This window comes from Lissotriton helveticus, chromosome 1_2 (assembly GCF_964261635.1).
Source record: "Lissotriton helveticus chromosome 1_2, aLisHel1.1, whole genome shotgun sequence".
In the NCBI taxonomy this organism is placed as follows: Eukaryota; Metazoa; Chordata; class Amphibia; order Caudata; family Salamandridae; genus Lissotriton; species Lissotriton helveticus.
The window spans coordinates 398,827,480-398,841,815 of record NC_136058.1 but is presented as its reverse complement, the minus strand read 5'-3'; the positions used below and the strand labels follow the sequence as shown (position 1 = coordinate 398,841,815).

Genomic DNA, 14,336 nt, shown 5'->3' with positions numbered 1-14,336 from the left:
TACAAGTCAATGAAACATGAACACATGATAGAAACAGTTACTGAAACGACACTAATGAGTAGGAAGCAGGAACTTCTCTCGAGAGGAATGTGAGGAGTCGTTGAGGTGCAGATAAAAGATACACAGACAAGCTGCAGAACTCACTGTTTCTGGAAATACCACTTCTGTTTGTCAATATTCAATTTACTACAAGATGCAGGAAAGTGTGCAGATGGACATCACTAAATAAAATGGTTCTGGGTCCTAATAGAATCCGGTAGAAGAGGAGTTGAAGGGTAGTAGAGAGGTAGAGGGGTAGTAGAGTTGTAATAGAGGGGTAGAGGGGTAGAAGAAAGGGAAGAGGTGTAGAGGGTTAGAAGAGGGGTAGAGGGGTAGTAGAGGGATAGAGCTGTTGTAGAGGGGTAGAAGATGTGTAGAGGTGTAGAAGAGGGGTAGAGGTATAGAAGAGGGATAGAAGAGAGATAGAGGGGCAGAAGAGAGGTAGTGTAGAGGTAGAGGGGTAGAAGAGAGGTAGAGGCGTAGAAGAGAGGTAGAGGGGTAGAAAAGAGATAGAGGGATAGAAGAGAGGTAGTGTGGTAGAAGAGGGGTAGTGGGGTAGAAGAGAAGTAGAGGGGTAAAAGAGAAGTAGAGGGGTAAAAGAGGGGATGGGGTAGAGGAGGGGTAGAGGAGTGGTAGAGTGGTAAAGAGGGATGATAGAGAGGTAGAAGGGTAGTAGAGGGGTAGAAGGTTAGAAGAGGGGTAGAAGAGGGGTAGTAGAAGGGAAGAGGGGTGGTAGAGGGGTAGAAAAGAGGTAGAGTGGTGGAAGAGTAGAAGAGATGTTGAGGGATAGAAGAGAGCTAGAGGGATAGAAGAAAGGTAGAGGGGGGTAGAAGAGAGGTAGAGGGATAGAAGAGAGGTAGAGTGGTAGAAGAGAGGTAGAATAGAGGTAGAGTGGTAGAAGAGGTAGAGGGGTAGAAGAGAGGTAGAGGGGTAGTAGGTTACAGGGGTAGTAGGTTTGAAGGGTAGAAGAGGGGTAGAGGTGTAGAGGTATAGGGGTAGAAGAGGGGTAGAGAGATAGAAGAGAGGTAAGAGGGGTAGAAGAGAGGTAGAGGCGTAGAAGAGAGGTAGAGGGGTAGAAGAAAGGTAGTGTGGTAGAAGAGAGGTAGTGGGGTAGAAGAGGGGTAGAAGAGAAGTAGAGGGGTAAAAGAGGGGTACTAGGGGGTAGAAGAGGGGTACAGGGGTAGAAGAGTGGTACAAGGGTAGAAAAGGGGTAGAGCGGTAGAAGAGAGGTAGTAGAGGGGTAGGTGAGCAGTTGTAGAGGGGTAATAGAGGGGTCGAGGTATAGTAGAGGGATATAAGGAGGGTAGAGGGATAGAAGAGAGGCAGTAGAGGTTAGAGGTGTAGAAGAGAGGTAGAGGGGTATCAGAGGGGTAGTAGAGGGTTGTAGAGCAGTAGTAGAGGGGTTGCAGGGTAGTAGAGGGGTAGTGGGGGGTAGTAGAGGGGTAGACGAGGGGTAGTAGAGGGGTAGTAGAGTGGTAGAGGAGGGGTAGAGGGATAGAAAAGGAGAAGAGGGGTAGCAGAGCGGTAGAGTGGTAGGAGAGCGTGGTAGAGGGGTAGTAGAGGGGTTGAGGTATAGTAGAGGGGTATAAGAGGGGTAGAGGGGTAGGAGAGGGGTAGAAGAAGGGTAGAGGGGTAGAAGAGAGGTAGAGGGGTAGAAGAGGGGTAGAGGGTTAGAAGAGAGATAGAGTAGAGGTAGAGGGGTTGAAGAGAGGTAGAGGGGTAAAAGAGAGGTAGAGGGGTAGAAGAGAGGTAGAGTAAAGGTTGAGGGGTAGAAGAGAGGTAGTGTAGAGGTAGAAGAGGGGTAGTAGAGGGGTAGAGGAGGGGTAGAAGAGTAGAAAAGGGGTAGAGGGTTATTAGAGGGTTAGAGGGGTAGAAGAGGGGTAGAGGGGTAGAAGAGGGGTAGAGCTATAGAAGAGGGGCAGAGGGGTGGAAGGGGGTAGAAGAAGGGTAGTAGAGGGGTAGAAAAGGGTAGCGGTGTAGAAGGGTATAAGAGGGATAGAGGTGTAGAGGGGTAGAAGGGTAGAAGAGAGGTTGAGGGATAGAAGAGAGGTAGAGTAGAGGTAGAGGGGTAGAAGAAAGGTAGAGGGGTAGATGGGTAGAAGGATAGAAGAGAGGTAGAGGGGTAGAAGAGAGGTAGAGCAGAGGTAGAGGGGTAGAAGAGATGTAGAATAAATGTAAAGGGGTAGAAGAGAGGTAGAGTGGTAGAAGAGAGGTAGAGGGGAGGTAGAGGGGTAATAGAGGGGTAGTAGGTTAGGGGGTAGTAGGGTAGAGGGATAGTAGAGGGGTACAAGTGGTGTAGAGGGGTAGAAGAGGGATATTAGAAGGGTAGTAGAGGTGTAGAGGGGTAGAAGAGCATTAGAGGGGTAGAAGAGGGTTAGAGGGGTAGAAGAGAGGTAGAGTAGAGGCAGAAGGGTAGAGGAGAGGTAGAGGGCTAGAAGAGAGGTAGAGCGATAGAAGAGTAGAAGAGAGGTAGAGGGGTAGAGGAGAGGTGGAGGGATAGAAGAGAGGTAGAGTGATAGAAGAGAGGTAGAGTAGAGGTAGAGGGGTAGAAGAGAGGTAGGGGGATAGAAGAGAGGTAGAAGAGAGGTAGAGTAGAGGTAGAGGGGTATAAGAGAGGTAGAGGGGTAGAGGAGAGGTAGCGGGATAGAAGAGAGGTAGACGAATGAAGAGAGGTAGAGCGGTAGAAGAGAAGTAGAGGGGTAGAAGAGAGGTAGAGGGGTAGAAGAGAGGTAGGGATATATAGGCAAATGAAAAGGAAGCTATCAACTTCAGGAATGTGAACGAAAGCTCTCGTATTTTGAAAGCGGATGACCCATGAGGAGAGAGGAAAGCCAGATAGCTCCTCTGCTCGTGAGGGCGCGCCCGAGCGCGTAACCGCAAGCTCTAGGCCACAGTGGTAGAATTTTCTGAAGCCCACTTACTTAAAGTCTCGCCAGTGCAGTGCATGCGGTGGCTCAGGTGAGACCTAAAAAGGTTAATTAATTAATTAATTAATTGGGTTTTGTAGAGCGCGTAGTAACCCGTGAGTATCCCAGCGCTGAACCCACGACACTCAAAACAGGGGAAAGCCCGGGGGCGAAGGGGAGTATTACGGGAAAAGGTGAGATTTCAGCATTTTCCTAAAGCGGAGGTGATCAGGTTCCGTCCTTAGTTTGCGGGGGAGGGAGTTCCAAAGGCTGGCCGTGTTCACGGAGAATCGGCGGCCGCCTGTGCGGGCCTTTTTCACTCTGTGGACTTTGATGAGGTGTTCGTGATCTGAGCGGAGGGATCTTGTGGCTTTGTAGTGAAGTTTTTGAGAATGGGGGGGCCTTTGTCCTGTAAGAGTTTATGAGCTAGGCAAAGAGCTTTGAACTGGACTCTTTCTCTTACTGGGAGCCAGTGAAGGAGCTTCAGGGCTGGTTTAGCTGAGGATCTGGCCGGGGTGTTGGTGAGAAGCCGGGCTGCAGAGTTCTGGATACTTTGCAGTTTGTTAAAGGTGGATTCGGGGGCTCCCAGGTAGATGGCGTTGCTGTAATCCAGCCTAGATAGGATGAGTCCTTGGATAAGCAATTTGCGCGAGAGGGAGGGGAGCAGAGGAAAGATTTTTCTTACTGATCTGAGTAGGCCGAAACAAATGCCCGCAGTCTTTTTTGCCTGGGTTTTAAAGGACAGGTCTCCCTCCAGCCAGATTCCCAGGCTCTTGATCTCGGTCTTGGGGGCCGGGTGTTCACCCAGGCAGGGAGGCTAGACATTGGGGGAAGGGAGAGCCCTTTTTGACCAAGAAGCAGGATTTCGGTCTTAGACCCGTTAAGTTTTAGTGCTGAGTTGTTCATCCAGCCCTGAATTTTGGAGAGACAGTCGTGGAGGTTAGATGGTTCTTGATTGGGATGTGATAGGGACACCACCAGCTGGGTGTCGTCAGCATAGCTGATAATTTTCACTCCAAATGGGGTGACTACCTCCTCCAGTGGGGCCATGTAGACATTAAATAATGTCGGGCTGAGTGACGAGCCCTGCGGCACACCACACTGGAGGGGGACTACTGGGGAGGAGGTATCGGTTTCCCAGATTTGGAAGGAGCGATGGTTTAGGAATGATGAAAACCAGGCTAGGGCCATGCCCTCTACCCCAATGTCTCTGAGTCGCTGGATTAGGACCCGGTGGTTGACCGTGTCAAACGCTGCGCTGAGGTCCAGGAGGATCACTGCCACTGATCCTCCTACGTCCTGAATGCATCTGGTCTCTTCAACTGCGGCCAGAAGGGCGGTGTCTGTGCCCTGACCCGGGCGAAACCCCGTCTGCGAACTCCTGAGCAAGTTATTGGTCTAAAGATACTGGGAAAGCTTTTTATTCACCATCTTTTCAGTGATTTTACTGATGCCAGGGAGGAGGGATATTGGCCTGTAATTGGCCAGGTCCTGTGGGTCTAGAGAGGGTTTTTTGAGCAGTGCCTTTACGACGGCCATCTTACAGCTGGGGGGGACTTTTCCCTGCAGTAATGAGGAGTTAATGAGGTCTGTGAGGGGGGGGGGGCGATGGTGGGAGCGATTTTTTTCAGGATGCGCATGGGCACCGGGTCACTCGGCGAGCCACTTTTAATTGTGGCGAGCGTGGTCAGGACTTCTTCAGTGGTAACCGGACCGAGAGTTTCAAGCTTGGTGGAGGGGTGGGCCGGGTGAGGACTGGGAGTGTGGTCGATAGGAGGCAGAGAGGCGAGAATTTTCTGTATTTTTCCGTCGAAATAGTTAGACAGTTTGTGGCATTTCTCCTCAGAAGCTTTGCGATCAGAGGGACAATTTTGCTGAGGGTCTGGGACTTTAAGGAGTTCTTTTAAAATGACGAAAGTTTCTTTGGCTGAGCAGGAAGAGTTTTTTATTCTTTCGTCGAAGAATTGGATTTTGGAGTTGCGTATGGCGAGTTTGTAAGTTTTTATGGAGGCACGAAAAGCTTCTTTATTGGCTGTGGATTTGTTCCTTCTCCAAATACGCTCTGTCCTTTTGCACTCTTTTCGTAATACGTTGAGCTCGGCGGTGTACCAGGGGGCCGGGGTCACTCTTTTGGCTCGATTCACGGTGCTAGTTTTAGGGAGTATGCAATCCAGTGAATGAGTGAGCCAGGCGTTAAACTGCGTATCGGCAGTGGTAGGGTCTAAGGCCGGGATGGGAGGGGTTTCCGCGAGCCTAGAGGCCCATTCTTCGAGTGAGAGTTTGTGCCAGCGTCTCTCTGTGACTCTGGTGGAAGGCAGTTGGAGTGGCGGGGCCTGACGGTGCCAGTCCATACGGATCAGACAGTGGTCTGTCCACGGGAGCTGGTGGGGGGAGCGGGTCTTAAGATCAGGGATGTTGGTGAAGACGGGTTCCAGGAGGTGCCCTTTGACATGGGTCACCTCTGAGTTCGCCAAATGGAGGTCGAACGAGGAAAGATCAGTGAGGAGATCGGAGGCCGTACGGTCAGTGAGATCAAGAAAGTGGAGATTGAGGTCACCCAGGATAACAAAGTTGGAGCAGGTAGTAGCCAACAGGGTAACGGTCTCGGCGAGGGAGCTAGGAAACTTGGACGGGGGTCCTGGGGGTCGATAGATCAATAGGCCTGAGAGGGAGGTAGCAGGTGAGATCTGTATGGCGAACTGGCAACTTTCGCCGTCCTCAATATTGCCGTTGTTAGTTCTGCAGGCGAAGTGCTCTCGGTATATAATTGCCAGGCCACCTCCTCTACCGAGGGGTCTGTTTTGGGAATGGATATGGTAGCCGAAGGGAAGGGCCTTGACGATGTCGGAGTCAATGCAATTGGGTGAGCCCCGTTTCCGTGAGGAACAGAATGTCTAAGGCTAGATCCTGAATGAGAAGGTTGATCTCTAGAGAGTGTTTGGGGAGAGACCTACAATTGAGGAGGCCGAGATGTAGTCCGTGGCATACTGCTTCAGTGTGGGCCGGATTACAGATGACGCAGTTTGAGAAGGGTTTATCGCCTGTATAAGTGTAAGTACAGTTGATGTTTATTGGCGGTTTCAGTGCGAGGAGCTCACCTTGGGTGTAGATCAGTCGGCTCCCCGGGGAATTGGGCGTGGTGACTAGGCCTAGGGCCGGACGGGCCCGGACGGGCCCAGACGGGCTTGCCTTAGGCACGCCCGCTGCGCCCGTCCGCTGCGCTTCCGTTGTAAGCACATATTTTTATGGGGGATAGGGGGCGTAGCCTACTGTGAGGGGGCGTGGCCTGAGGTCAGGCGTGGTAATGGCGCCGAGTTGTAAATTCCCTATCCCGCGGCAGCGATAATGTCGGCTGCGCGGGGGTCCCAAGATGAGGATGTGCCCAGGAGACCACGAGGCAAGGTAGGAAGAGTGTGCTTTTTTAAAATCAAACAGCAGTAAAGTAAATCTTACAGACAGTTTTTAAAACGCAAAACAACAGAGCTCCCGTCTGTGCCTCAGGAGTGAAAGTGGTTATGCGAGCGAGCTCACGAACAGCCCGGTTTTAAGGTCGGGGGCGTGGCCTACTGTGAGGGGGCGTGGCCTGAGGTCAGGCGTGGTAATGGCGCCGAGTTGTAAATTCCCTATTCCGCGGCAGAGATAATGTCGGCTGCGCGGGGGTCCCAAGATGAGGAAGTGCCCAGGAGACCACGAGGCAAGGTAGGAAGAGTGTGCTTTTTTAAAATCAAACAGCATTAAAGTAAATCTTACAGACAGTTTTTAAAACACAAAACAACAGAGCTCCCGGCTGTGCCTCAGGAGTGAAAGTGGTTATGCGAGCGAGCTCACGAACAGCCCGGTTTTAAGGTCGGGGGGCGAGGCCTACTGTGAGGGGGCATGGCCTGAGGTCAGGCGTGGTAATGGCGCCGAGTTGTAAATTCCTTATCCCGCGGCAGCGATAATGTCGGCTGCGCGGGGGTCCCAAGATGAGGAAGTGCCCAGGAGACCACGAGGCAAGGTAGGAAGAGTGTGCTTTTTTAAAATCAAACAGCAGTAAAATAAATCTTACAGTTTTTAAAACACAAAACAACAGAGCTCCCGGATGTGCCTCAGGAGTGAAAGTGGTTATGCGAGCGAGCTCACGAACAGCCCGGTTTTAAGGTCGGGGGCGAGGCCTACTGTGAGGGGGCGTGGCCTGAGGTCAGGCGTGGTAATGGCGCTGAGTTGTAAATTCCCTATCCCGCGGCAGCGATAATGTCGGCTGCGCGGGGCTCCCAAGATGAGGAAGTGCCCAGGAGACCACGAGGCAAGGTAGGAAGAGTGTGCTTTTTTAAAATCAAACAGCAGTAAAGTAAATCTTACAGACAGTTTTTAAAACACAAAACAACAGAGCTCCCGGCTGTGCCTCAGGAGTGAAAGTGGTTATGCGAGCGAGCTCACGAACAGCCCGGTTTTAAGGTTGGGGGCGTGGCCTACTGTGAGGGGGCGTGGCCTGAGGTCAGGCGTGGTAATGGCGCCGAGTTGTAAATTCCCTATCCCGCGGCAGCGATAATGTCCGCTGCGCGGGGGTCCCAAGATGAGGAAGTGCCCAGGAGACCACGAGGCAAGGTAGGAAGAGTGTGCTTTTTTAAAATCAAACAGCAGTAAAGTAAATCTTACAGACAGTTTTTAAAACACAAAACAACAGAGCTCCCGGCTGTGCCTCAGGAGTGAAAGCACTACCTTTTTGCCAAATTTGGGGTAATTCCGTTCAGTAGTTTTGGCTGTAGCCTTGCACAAATTTTCCTATGGGAAATTGATTTTTCTACTCTTATTTTTTCATTTTCTCAAAAACTACTGAACGGATTTACACCATTTTACAAAAGGTCGCGTTCTGAACCAAGTTCTACCTTTTTTCCAAATTTCAGGTAATTCCGTTCAGCAGTTCGGGCTGTAGCTTGTCGCAAAATTTCCTATGGAAATTAACATGGAGAAAACGCTTTTGCTTACGCTTTTCCGCCTCTCCTGCTAATTCCATTTATAGTTCGGAAGCTCAGACAAATGTCCCTCACTGATCTTAATAGCCCCCACATGTTCTCGTCAACCTTGGTACTCTCATCCTTAGAACTCTCAGTGGTTCCACATCAAAAGCTCCATATCACATCTTGTCTCCTCACTCCGAGCCATGGAGAAATCAGACATCCAATTCCTAGAGATCTCAACCTAGCGATTTGGCTCCTGAAGTCATAGAGTTTGGTTATTTACAACTACCACCAGACTGTATGAATAATTTCAAGGAAGCTAGAAAGCCTACTACTAGAGCATGTTATGCAGCAAATGGAAACGTTTTGTTGCCTATTGTAACAACAACAATATCAATCATCTTGATGCGTTTGTGCAGAACATCATTTGTTATCTGTTGCATTTACAGCAAGGTGGATTCACTTACACATCCATTTGTTTACACCTGGGAGTCGTAGCTGCACACTTGCAAAATAGCCAACACCTATCTCTCTTCGGAGTACCAGTGATTAAAGTCTTCATGGAAGGATTAAAAAGGGTTATACCGCCAAGTATTCCCCCTGCTCCATAGTGGAACTTAAACATAGTTCTTCCAAGGCTAATGGGCCCGCCTTTTGAACCAATGCACAAATGTCAGTTACAATTCCTATCATGGAAAGTTGCTTTCCTCATAACGATAACCTCACTAAGGAGAGTTGATGAACTTCAGGCATTGTAAAAAAAAGGCGCTTGTACGAATACCGCTGTGGAACCCATCCTGGCTTTCCCTGTGAGGTGTCCACTCCTGGGCACCCCCAAGGTGGAGGCCAGGCATCCTTTAGCGTTGTGGGGGCCGTTGTGGAGATTAAGCAAGCTATTGCTCAGAGTTGGAGAGTGGGACTCCATGATTGGAACAGGCACCGAGGCGAGAATTATCAGGTCCGTGGAATTTTGAGCCCAAGACCCGCCGAGGCGGGGAATTGAACCCTGGTCCCGGGCTAGACCTCTGCATCAGGGTCTGCCACTCTAACCATTGAGCCACACTTCTCCACTCTGTATTAGCTATACAAGAGCCTTTCTTTCAACTTCACAAAGATTGAGTGGTTCTACGTACCAATCCTAAATTTCTCCTTAAAGTAGTTTCTGCTTAGGGGTAATTCGTGTGCGATATCAAATTAAAATAACATAACATTAGCATTTTCATTATTAATTTAACCATCGTAATTCTTGTATAGAATTTATGTGCTGCAATGATAATAGAGCAAAAGACACACACTTGATGGACGGAATGCAGAACTTATCAAAACATTCACCCCCAGTCAAGAGATCTGGGTAAATCCATCATTATTTTGCTCACCATGCCACCCCAGTTTATACCTGGCCATACGCAAATCAGTCTTGACCCTGTGCCTCATGGGAACAGTCCAGCCCGAACTGCAATGATAATAGAAGCAGATAAAAGTAATTAGCAAAATAAGCACATTGAACAGAATAAATAGTTCCACCATCTTTCTAAAACAATGTACATATGCAAGCATATAAAAACTGTATAGAGTGTTTTTCTACCATGCTTTCCCGTGTGTGTGTCTGTGTGTGTCTGTTGGTCTCTGTGTTTCTGTCTCCCATTCCCTGTAGGGAAAGTATGTAGCTCCCGGTTGTAGAAGAGTCGGTCAAGAAGGAGCACAATGCATTGAATAATTTCTTGGTATACAATTTTTATTAGTATTACAGGAAATCACAATGATTGGTTGACTCTTTTATGTTCTTCTTTCCCACAGGGTCTTCCACTTCAGTCCCTTAGGTGAGCCTCGGCCGCCGTCGTCCCTCGGACAGAAGGAAAAGACCCAGGTAAGTGTTTTTGCTTCATGGTTTAGTCAAGGGAGGATGTGAGGGATAAATATTAGCTATGCATAAATGTGAAGGGAGGGGGGTAGAGGTTGGAGCAACCAAAAGAAAGAGTAGCCGATGATTTCTGCTCTTGTCTTTGTTTCCGTCTCACTTATTTCCTTTTCCCTGGGTCCCTTTCACCCCTCAGCCTCCCCTCCCATCCCTCTTTGACTCAGCCCCTTTCCAAAAGCCCCGTAGAAGCCCACGCACCTGGAAGAGCCACGTCCTTCCGGGGCCGTGGCGTGGTGACTCCGCGTCCTTCAGTGAGGTCTGGTCTTCTGTTTCGGCTTTCCCTCCTCCGCCAAGTTCGGGTTTTCCGCTCGCCGACAAACTGTGACCTCCCCTGGGCTCCAGTTCTCTCTCGGAAGGCTGTTGGGCCTGCTCTGTCTTTCCGGTCTTCCCCCGCTGGATTCTCTGCCTCGCGTTCCTGTGCAGAGTGCAGCTGGATCAACTACTGACCAACCTGACGCGCTCTCCACCCCGCCTTCTTCAAGCGTGTATCCTCTGATGTCCGTCCACAGCTCCGGTTTAAAGGGGCCGCCTGCCGATTCCCCTCTCTCCACTTCTTGATGACAGCAAAGCAAACAACTGGTGAATATAGGAGGGGAAAAATATCTGAAGGGATGGCATGGCACTCCTTATCCTCTATCCCATCGTCTACCAAAAGGTCTACCTGACACACCCCACCACCAGACGTTTCCTGTTCGGGGAAATGAGGGATGCGTGAAAGAAAGTCAGCAACTTGGTATGCAGAGTATAAGAGATGACAATGCTAAAACTAGTGCCCATCCTGGAATAAAAGAAGACACACCTAAAAATAGCTTATCCTAAAAACCCACCTTCCAAAAACAAGATACCAAACAACAGGAAAAACTTAGGAGCTTCAGGTGATGTCCCTAGTGTCTGATTACTGGTGTTTGTTTAGGTTTACAGGAGTCCAGAGGTTACATAGCAAACCTTGTCTATGCATGCCGTGTATTTTTCATTCATTATTGTAGTATTTATGTAATCCACTCATTGCGTGCCAGAAGGGAGATGTGGGTGGCTACAGTTGTTTATATAGCGCCAGACTAGATCTGGTCTGTGTCTCCTGCTCCACAGCTTGTACCCGTAAAAGTGCATCAATGTCTCCTTCCCTTGGAAGCAAATCCACCTGTATTCCAGTTTAAGGCATATTTATTCTCATAGAATCAGTTTCAAAATCCACTGTTCCTCAAGTAAATTCAAATTCAGTCTGCCCAATTCATTTTGGGGGTTCTCCCTTCATCAGGGGGCGCACGTGAGGAATCTATGTTGTATGTTGTGTGCGGAAAATAGTGAAATAAGAATTAACTTGCAATGCAATCTAATCCTACATGTACATAAATTAATAGTTTACTACATGTCGTGGTAGAGCCTAACCGCATGTCTGCGTTTGTGTTATACCAGGGTCTTCACCTTTTCAATAGTGAGAGCTACTTCTGATCTACTTCCTACATCACGTGGCTTAGCTAAGGGTAGATGAATGCCAAACAACCTAATTGCGCCCCTAGAGTGCCCAGTCTTGCTGCAGTGAGTACATAGCATTTGTAGCGCTGGGTTAGTAAAGGTTTACCTGTAGGGCCCCTAAGCCTTCGTAGCACTGTTAGGTTTACCTGCGGGACCCCAAGCATTTATGGTACTGGTAGGAACGGTGTATCTGTGGGGTCCCCAGGAACCCGTTTTGTTCATTTTATTCTTATTAACGAATCACATCTGAGAGGTGAGTGTTTCACTGAGAGTTGTGGCCTCTTAGTCATGCAATACATGGGATGGCATTGTTCTCTCTAAGTGAGTGTGAAGACAGAAGACTTCTATTATCTGGTGAGTTGCCCTCCTGTTCATTGACTCCTGTCCAGATCCTGGCCTGACTTTAACAATTCAAGATTAATGTTCAGTAGTGGCAGGCGCAGTATAAGGACTGTGAGCAAGACCTGCTGTATAGTTTTCGCTGTCCTAGGAAATATACCTGCGCTGATTGCAGTGTCCGATTTATTAAAAATTGCACACAGAGTGCCCCTTAGAGGGGTCCCGTAAAATCTACCACTCCTTAGTGTGGTCACCGACTGGCCTGAGCCAGCCTGCTACCACCATAGTGTGTTCTGTCTTCATGGGGAGAGTGCCTGTGCACTTCGCGGTCAATACCAATGCCTTTCCTTGGTGGAGGTGCTCACACCTCCCCCTGGTCAGGAAGAGCCATCTGTGGCAAGGAATTTCTAAGGCCTTGCCGCCTTTGTAATGCGACCCCAGCCTCTCCTGTTAGAGGGAGCAAGCGATCTTCCTGTCCTCAACCCCTTTTAGGCACAAGGACAGGTGGGAAACCTTAGATACAACAGGAGGTGTGCCCCGCCCCCTCTGTTAACTCCATCCCTCAGGTGCTGGAGGCGAGGTGAAGTACACTTTGTAGTGCCCACCATCTTGAAGATGATGGGACTTATCCAATCAGGGCTAGGACTATGTCCCCTTCCCACAGGAGGTGGGCATGATAGAGGGTGTAGACACCCCAGGAAAGGGGGCAATTAGCCTCTACCTGTCACTCCCTTGTAACACCCTTAAATCAAGATTTTAGGTGGCATCCCCAGACCCTGAATTTCAGTTCTTGGCGACCTAAGGGCATTGCAGCCTTCTCTGCTGGTGAGGATCTTTAGAGATCTATTGGCTTGGTCCCAGTCCTACTGGCCTGTCTGCATCCCTGGATGATCCAGAACCAAAAGTCAAGTCGTCTTGCAGCCCAGTGACCTCCAGAACCTTGGGAGGACTACCTGCCTTCGATAAAGGGCAATTTAGTTTTATGTAGTGGGATTTGACCAGGGAGTGTCAGGACAAGCCAAGCTATGTTACTCACTCTATATTTGCAGACTTTGTGTTTTTGGTCTAATCACTCTCACTAATGTGCACCGTATTTTCGGTGTCAACACCATCGATTGAGCACTTGTTCAATAAAAAGAGATTTACAAAGTACCTGTGTCTTGGCAAGATAAGCAGGGTGCTGGCCATTTATTCAATCGAGTCTGTTGTTGAGCTCTGAGTTCAAGCTGTCCTTTAATGTAAACAGGGTCATTGATTTGGTAGTATCAGTATCTGTAGTTAAATTAGACAAAACTGAGTTCTAATTGCCAACTCCCTGACACCCTGAATGGCCTCAACCCAATCGCCATCGCCAAGTGTGCCTAGATCCCTCTCCCACACAGCTCTCCGCGTCCCCAAGGCATCCAGAGAATTGTAGATCAATTTCCTATAGATGGTTGAGATTGCTTTTTTGGTCAGATGATCAATTAGCAGCTGGTCCTCCAGTAGGGATGCATCAGGCAACTGTCCCCCTTCCCGGATGTGACTTTGCAGAGCGTGGCCACCTGCAAATGCCAGAACTGTTTTTAGTCACCTAATTTATACTTTTGTTGTAGGATCGTGAAGGACGCAAGCGCCGGTCCCCCCACACATCGCCCGGCCGCTCTAAACTAATCAATCCCCATTTTGTGAAGCCCAGCAATCCTCCGTCTGCACTTAAGAGATCACCATCATACAGTGGAGTCATTTCAGTCAGCTTACCTTCCCAGCCTAAATACCTGGTAGCCTCTTTCCACACCTTTACCAATGTTTGGGTATGAGTAGGCAGGGTGCACTCATACTTTCTTCGATACAGCACCAGGGTGGGGTAACCTCTCTTGTCCATGGCCAAACTATCTACCCGGTAAGCAGGATCCTCACAGTCCGCAAAAACCCAGTTGTTGACTGCCACCAGCTGCGTGACCCAGTAATACTTGTGAATGCTCCGGACCGCCAGTCCACCATAATAAACTCCCCTCTGCAACTTACTCAGCGTGACGTGCCACCATCCCACAACAGGAGCCGAAGTTCTCAGACTATCTTTTGAAAAAAATGTCTGGTGGGATCCTAAAGGACATTTTTTGCACAATGTACAGGAGACCCTGGAGGGTCATCACTTTAAATAGGGCCACCCAGCTTAGTAAGGAGAGCGGGAGCGCCCGCAAGTGTGGGGCATCCCAGCGAATTTCGGGAGTATGTTCCTGCCTGTGCTCTTTTGTAATGAACACAACCAAATATTTAAAGCTATGTAGTGCCACCCTAACTGTGCACCTAGAGTGAAGCCGCAGGGTCCCTGCCACCAGCAGGAATATTAAGGACTTCTTCCAGTTAATATTATATCCTGAATAATCTCCAAGTATGTGAAAAATGTGTAGGATTCGTTCACTCGAGAAGGCTGGCTACGTGTCATATAACAAAACGTCTGAGTAGATGGAGATTCTCACATCCCACTCCTGATCAACTGGAATACCCCATATGAGAGGTCCTGGTGAACCCAAACATGTGTGAAGAGCATAGGAGACAAGGAACATCCCTTTCGGATGGCAAACACTCGGTAGACTGTATTTTTGAGGCGCATGCTCGCTAGAGGGGCCACATACAAGAGCTTAACAGCAGCGCCATTGGTTCAGCAAAGGAATCCCCTATTGCATATGGTACTCCATTAAGGTGTCAGAGATTTAAGCGCGTTCCCCGGTGTGG

At 49.1% G+C, this 14,336-nt stretch overlaps 1 protein-coding gene across 1 annotated transcript in view; it reads left to right on the top strand.

The window, feature by feature from the left end:
• The window catches only part of LOC144806386 (uncharacterized), a 64,603-nt gene that overhangs the window by 37,235 nt on the left and 13,032 nt on the right, over positions 1-14,336 (top strand). The window contains exon 4 of the mRNA XM_078672753.1: positions 9,683-9,752. The gene's annotated coding sequence lies outside the window, so the exon portion shown is untranslated. The remainder of the gene's footprint in view (positions 1-9,682; positions 9,753-14,336) is intronic.